This window comes from Papaver somniferum, chromosome 8 (genome assembly GCF_003573695.1).
Source record: "Papaver somniferum cultivar HN1 chromosome 8, ASM357369v1, whole genome shotgun sequence".
Classification (NCBI taxonomy): domain Eukaryota; kingdom Viridiplantae; phylum Streptophyta; class Magnoliopsida; order Ranunculales; family Papaveraceae; genus Papaver; species Papaver somniferum.
In genome coordinates this window covers 26652260-26659319 of record NC_039365.1, presented here as the reverse complement: position 1 = coordinate 26659319, position 7060 = coordinate 26652260, and the positions used below count along the sequence as shown (strand labels likewise).

Here is a 7060-nt window from a genome sequence, read left to right as displayed (position 1 = left end):
TGCTCGGAGGTTCATTGACGAGCATTTGATGTGTCAAATTCTAGAATTTCCATACTAAATCCTATATATATGTAGTGGGCTAATTTCCTAAACTATGTAATGAATATCTTGTTTCTGAAAGTAAGGCATAATCGGTTTACATGTGCATTACAAAAGCCCGATTTTAGGAATCGGTTTATGTGGGTATTAATCAAACTCCGATTCTGGGTTTACATCTTCCCAAGCATAAAACTCAACCCAAAATCGGTTTACAAATGCACTAACATCAACCGATTCTGGATCGAGTAAAACAATTTTTTACAGGTTTTGATTATGCATTAATGAAAGTTAATCTCAGGATTAACTTGATTAAACACTTTTTAATTTTTCGAATTAGCACTAATTTAACAAGGGCATTTCAGGCATTAACATAAATAGTGGATAAGGGGTTTCTATGAATTATTTCTTAATGACCCTATTTTGTCATGTAGGTATAGGCCCCAATTAAGTGGCATAAGCCCCAATTTAACTAGGCAAATAAAATAGTTAAGAAAAAAAAAAACATATTTATGTGTATTTATCTTACTCTAATAAAGAAAAGAGGGACTTTTCAACCGTGGACCCCCTTTTTACTAAATTGCCCTCGCAGATTTTCCTATCACAAGCTATCCAGTAGAGGGTATAATCTGAACTTGACGTAACTACATAATACCAGTTTCGTTTTCCCTTTCGTCTTCTGTCTAACTCTTCTCTTTTTGACATTTCTGAAACACATCCACCATAAAGACATTTCTGAAACACATCCACCATGAAAGAAGAACAAAGGCTGCGGAACCTAACATAAGATTTCAATCCAGGTTAGTCGATTTTTAATCTTACTCTTCTCTAATTTTGATTTTCAATTTATAATTTTGACCTAAATTTTAGTCAAATTCCTAACGATAATCTAATTCATTTAAATTTGGGAATTCAGTCACCTATTTTCAGATTATATAAATTGGGTACCAAAATTGAAATGTTACTCAACTGTCTTTTGTGATTCTTAATTTTGGTTTCCCTTCTCAGTAAGTTTCAAATCACATAAACTGAATTGTATTTGTGAATTTTACTTCTAAAATTTGGGGTTTTATTTAGATGGGTTCATCTTTAGGAATGAGTAATGAACTAATGGATTTGTTGTAGTTGTGAAATTATGATTTGTGGATGGTTGAAGGTGACTGATATGGAGAAGATGTTGTTATGACAGGGATTAGATGAATAAGTTAGGTAAGAGTATGAATTGTGCAGGCAAATGGAAAATGGAGTTGTGATTGTAGGTAGTGGTAGTCTGAGATAATGAATCAATATGGCAGTTGAGATGATGCTGTTGTGTTTAAGTCACAAAGCTGGTGACAGAGATAAATTGAAAAGAATGTAGATGGTGGTATGCTGTGACAGAAGTGGTTGCAGGGACATGGTGATTGTGGCACTGAGAATTATGAGAGATGAAGCTAAACATTTTAGTTTTGTGTGATGTTTCTGTGTTGCAGGGAGGCTACAGCAACGGGTTAATGGAGTTGACTGTGATGATTGAGTGATGCTACTATGGACCTTAAGAGGCTTTGTAAATTTGTGAACTTCAGTTTCTCTTTAGATTTTTGGTTCAAGCTATACATCTTTGGTATTGCGGATTATTAAAAAAAGCAGCATTGGTTTGTGGTTTTATAGTGTACTACAAACTAGGTCAACAAATATAGATGATTGTGTTCTTGGATGATAGCCTGATTGGTTATAGGAGCGACTGTAAAAATGGCAAAAATGCATCCTGAAAAGAGAACCATTTTCATCAACAAATACGATAGTTATGTATGATTAATGGAACTTGAAGTTGTTTCAATGATAATGGGATTTTTTCGCTTTCAAAGTTGATAACGGTTATGCTTTGCTAGCAGTTATAGCCCAGCAGCCGCATCTAACCTTTCATGTATTTTATCTCTAATAGGAAGTTCTCTAAGGATTAGGGGCAAATCTAAGTGTTTTTGTAGCATTAGAGGACTGGAAGATCATGGTTTAGGACATATTCTATTAATCACCTGGACCAATTTTCGTATTATAAAAAAATAAATTAACCACCCGGATTTATCCTTCTACAGGCTCTATAATTCTCTATGGGGTGTGGTGCCATCCAAAGATTCCTAACCTAGGGGTTACAGTAGAAGAGTATCCAAACACAGGTAGGATACACTATTTTTCTGTTGCAACAATAATTTTAATTCACGGTATAATGTCATACAAATATGACAACGTGGTGCATCATGTGTGAAGAATATATAAGCTCAAACCATGTCACATAGCTTAAGCAATACATAAGCTTTAATTTACGCAAATGTAGGCTCTTTCACCCATATTCTAAAATCCGCAGGGTCAATGCTGCCGGCAGCTACATTAAAATCCCCCAACTAATTCATGTATCCCCCAGTTGATAGTTCCTAATAAAATGCATTACTCTAACTCTAATATGTGCAGATACACAACACAACCTTTTAACTGCGAAGAATATTATTCTAGCCATGAATGAAATTATTTTTTTCATTTTTATATATTTCTTACAATTACATTTTCATTTATATCTGAATTGAGAGGTAAGCTTTTTAAAGTCTGAAGATTCTCGTGTGGTCTTACACATCGCTTTGAGGTTTAATTTTGTTGTACTTCCTGACTCCTCTTCTATTGGCTTAATAATCTGCAGAAATAGCAACTTCCACTTCATGCCAGCCGAAAGTGAATACATGTATTCATACATATTATTTAGCAATATTGTATCCTTCGATCTGAAAGTTATAATTAATCGTAAATTCTAAAATGTTTGTGGTAAGTACCTCGAGCCACCAATCTTTTGCACAAATCCTTGAATTAGTCAGCTTTGTGGCACAAACCTGGCATCATTGGATTTTATAGACTTTTACCCACTGGAAAAGTAAAGGTATGTGCAACATCTGCCGGAGAAAAAAGGTGGCGATTCTGGCGAAGCAAGAATCGAACTGGTGGAAACAATAATATTTTCTCTTGATCATCAAGAAAATGCTTTCATGTACAATGATTGTTAACTTAGATTGTCCCTCATCATATTCCATACTGATAAAAATCAAAAAGTCATCACTTGAATATAAGTAATAAATTGTTTAAAACCATGAAGAATAACAAAAAGAAAGAAAAAGATGCAAAATTCTAACTACCTACATCAACAAACAAGGCACCTAATTCCGGGAGCAATGGTGAAGTTTCAGAAATCGCAAGACTCCCTATATAAAAATGGAGATAAATTGTGTCACTGCATCATTTACTTCTGGAGTGGCCAAGTTTGAAATATATTTTCTTCATATAGGGAGAAAAAAGTAACCTAAAAAAATATAGGTAGCTTACGTTTGGGTCGAGCAACAACAAATTCAAACTGGTAACCTCTTTCGTATCCTTGAAGCCAACCACATCCAGTTACAGTTGAGCAACAAATTCAAACTGGTAACCTCTTTCGTATCCTTGAAGCCAACCACATCCAGTTACAGTTGAGCGTAACTTGAATCTGAAATGGTTTCCCTTTGCCATTTTCAGGTATCCAGTTGATAATCAAATACCTGGTAATTGGTTTTTTCTTGGGAGACATATACCGGTGTTGAGATGCCATTAGAAATCACTACATCACCGACAACAAAAAACTGAAATCAGATCATATATATATATGTGATGGAGTATAAGGTTATATGCTCTATGAAACTGGGATGTCTTTGTGACTTCTAAATTCATAAGTTTGAAAAACATAACATAGTGCTGAAGTATGTATCACAAACAAATCAATTTGATCCAAACTATGATAGTTATCATACATTAAGACTTTGTTGCTATTGGACTGTTTAAAAAAAATGAAATGGTAAAAGACAGAATTATACCAATCTTAGTAGATTCTAATGAACGCCGGGAAACGATAACAGAAAGTAAAAGAAAATGACTATCCATTAACAATACTTCAACTTCATATATATACACCATCCCTTCCTAATCTTCAAACTTAGAAATTAAGGTACATGATTATGTAGTTCTATGGGTTATATTATGCTTTAATAATTGATTTTCAATACTAACCCATAAACATTCTATACACACACAAAAAAATACAACTCCCCTATATGCAACTGACCTAGATTCCATTTAGTGTCATTAAAAAGGAATATAAAAAATGAAGCTACTATACTATTCTATATATCTAAGTTCATTTCTTTGGTACATTTAAGCGGACAATTCATCACAAAAATGGGAATTCCTAAAAAATGAAGCTTGGCATAGGCTCGGGAAACTCCTTAAGCTAATAGGTAGTTCGGTACGTACTATCAAACATGGATCAATGAAAAATGATCCATGTTTGATCCATAACGAACAACACTGAAAGCCCGGGAAGTTATGGCACGGATCATTATCTATTGAGATAACCACAGATCATTAACTGTGTAATTAATGAGAACAACTAAAATTTTGGTCCAAGAATATTTTACTACATTTAAATATGATCTGCGTATCGCAAGCATATATGCATATATGAATGTGAACGATTATAAGAAAAAGTAGAGTTGATTGAAGAAAAGGTAGAAAAAATCAAGTCAGGCTATATGGCTCATATATCCAAAAGTATGCACGAACCTATTATTTTCTAGGTTGATTGAAGATCCATAATTCATTTGTAAACTGCACCTATAGCAAATAAGAGCATCCAATTCATAACAAATTCATCACTCTACCAGCCTATCTACAACAACTAAAGCCATGAATATATAGTTAATTGAGAATGACCTAAATGATAGACTGGTACCAAATGATCAGTAGTATCACCTTAGCATATCATAAGACTCATAAACAGATCAGAACAACGACCACATATACATATTATGAACAATAACTTCATTTCCACCTCGTTAAATTCTCCCCGCATGCTTGCATCCAACAATGTTTTACTACATGTAAAATATGGACTGCAGTAACACAACCAAAAAGTAGTGTTGATTGAAGAAAATGAGTCAATATGGTTATATATCAAACAGTTTGTACAACAGCATTTCAGCAATTACATATTAGCACTAACCTCTAATTGCGAGGTGGATTGAATTGAAGTTCCATATTCCATTAGTAAAACTGCACCCAAAATCCCATTTTGAAGTGGAGAAAGGAATTGCTCCTTGGTTAATACAAATGTTCCTGCAATCAAACAATCTATTAAATAAAAAATTGGTTTTCACAGAACAATTTTGTGTGATAAGAATTGGGCATATTCAAAAGTGGGAATTCAAGTTAAAATTCAATTTATGGAAAAAATGGTCAAATCGATCAAGAAGATTTGACCACCTGAACAGAAAAGACATAACGACGATATAACAATACTAAAATTTCATCACTAATCACTTCGAGCAAAACAATACCTTGGAATGTTGAAAACCAATCGAGTAATCATAATTATGAAGTTTCAATGCTGCAAATAATAATAATAATAATAATAATAATAACAAAAAAAAATCCAATGAAACCCTTTAACTCAGCTGGGAGATAAGATAGAACAAACAAATATCAGAAAAAATTAAAATCACCAATCTATGTACATAATCAATCATTCTGACCCAGGCCAAACCTAAGAGTTACAGTAGCTCAGGTCTTAATACGCAGAGGAGTAATTCCATATTCACGGCCAAAATACACATATAAAGCAAACCTACATATTTTCCTGCAGAATACAGATACACAGAGATAAGAGAGACCGAAAGAGGCGAGAGATTTAACAGAAGGAATGAAGAAAAAAAAATTGAACAGACAAAATTAGGTTAAAAATCACAAGACAGAATTTACAAAATCGCTAATTTGTTATCATCAATAACAACATTTCTCGAAGATGAAGCACATACAGATATAACTCAGCTTGGTTGAGAGGATTTAAGTGAGGTTCATTTTTCTCTTGGTCTTCTCTTAAATTGAGGTTTATGGGAGACAATCGGCGAGAACAAAAGAAACGTCTTGACATTGACTGATAATAATAACTCTGTCAATGTAAACGTTTTTGGGTAATTGCGTAACGCATGAGAAATTGAACCTACGACGTTGGATGAGAGCGTATAATAAGGATGCTTTCTGAGCCGTGATTTATCTCTTCCGATTTCCTCCGTTTTTAGAGCGATAAGAGCCGTTGCTTGCTTAAAACACTCATTTAGAAACGTTGGATTGGAAAAAAACCATTTGTTTTTGTAAGATAGACGGGTTTTGATAGGCACACCGTGATTTAAACGCCGTATGTGCACCGAAAGGGATCTGACGGTCCCAAATCCTGCGTTCAGCATCAGGTGGGGGTGGGTAGGCGTGGACCCCACCCCCTCTCACACGGTGCTCCCACGATGCAGGGTTCACGACACATTATCATTTTCGTATTAGTATTGCATATTACATTTTGTATTAATTTCAGCAGTCTACTAATCCTGTAGTCAAGTTGCCAGGTCACTTGATGTTGTACTGGGCTTCCCAACGGGTTCCCATGCGCTTCTGCTATTAAAACGGAAAAACATCACAACTTCATTTTTGTCCATTGGACCTTCATTCACTATTAGGGAATAACTAAATATCTTGAAACTAAAATTAGTCACATCTAGTGTTGCACGTTGGGGTAAATGGAATTATGGCTCTTAGATATTTTGTTAAATGTAATTCTGTTGTGAGTAACCAACAGTTGGTGGTATTGATTTTGTTAGATATTTTGTCGGAAAATGTATTAGCGAAATTTTTGAAACAAAATCCCAAAACTATTGGGAAAAAAGGCAGGCGCATCGCGCGTGCGTTTATACCAGTGTGTATTAATATAAAGAGAATAACTTTAGATGTTAGAAATCCAAAGGCTATATAGAATGACAAGGAGATGGAGCTATATTTTAGATAAGAAGACTATAGAAAATCAGCAAAGGATCAATGAAATGAGGTAGAATGTGAAACCCTTTCCCTTTTGGTGTTTATTTCGTATGTCTTTGTATTGTTAGGTTTCTGAAATTTAATTGAATAAATATATATCTCTTATTAATGATCA

The 7060-nt window shown here is 34.2% G+C and overlaps 2 long non-coding RNA genes across 10 annotated transcripts; one reads left to right on the top strand and one right to left on the bottom strand.

Annotated features, from left to right (window-relative positions):
• Positions 1-696: 696 nt before the first annotated feature.
• LOC113304632 lies at positions 697-3128 on the top strand. 3 transcript variants are annotated; one of them, XR_003338274.1, is made up of 3 exons: positions 697-836; positions 2112-2192; positions 2708-3128. It is a non-coding gene; the product is annotated as an uncharacterized LOC113304632 (long non-coding RNA). The 3 variants fall into 3 exon arrangements; XR_003338273.1 differs by lacking the exons at positions 2112-2192; positions 2708-3128 and adding an exon at positions 1509-1882; XR_003338275.1 differs by lacking the exons at positions 2112-2192; positions 2708-3128 and adding an exon at positions 1226-1882.
• On the bottom strand, positions 2199-6017 carry LOC113304631. Of its 7 annotated transcripts, XR_003338267.1 has the most exons (8): positions 5898-6017; positions 5421-5719; positions 5087-5199; positions 4837-4976; positions 3382-3649; positions 3199-3260; positions 2838-3093; positions 2199-2701 (listed from the first exon to the last, which is right to left on the bottom strand). It is a non-coding gene; the product is annotated as an uncharacterized LOC113304631 (long non-coding RNA). The 7 variants fall into 7 exon arrangements; XR_003338269.1 differs by having other exon boundaries at positions 3382-3671; positions 5087-5719; XR_003338272.1 differs by having other exon boundaries at positions 3195-3260; positions 5087-5719.
• Positions 6018-7060: the final 1043 nt, after the last annotated feature.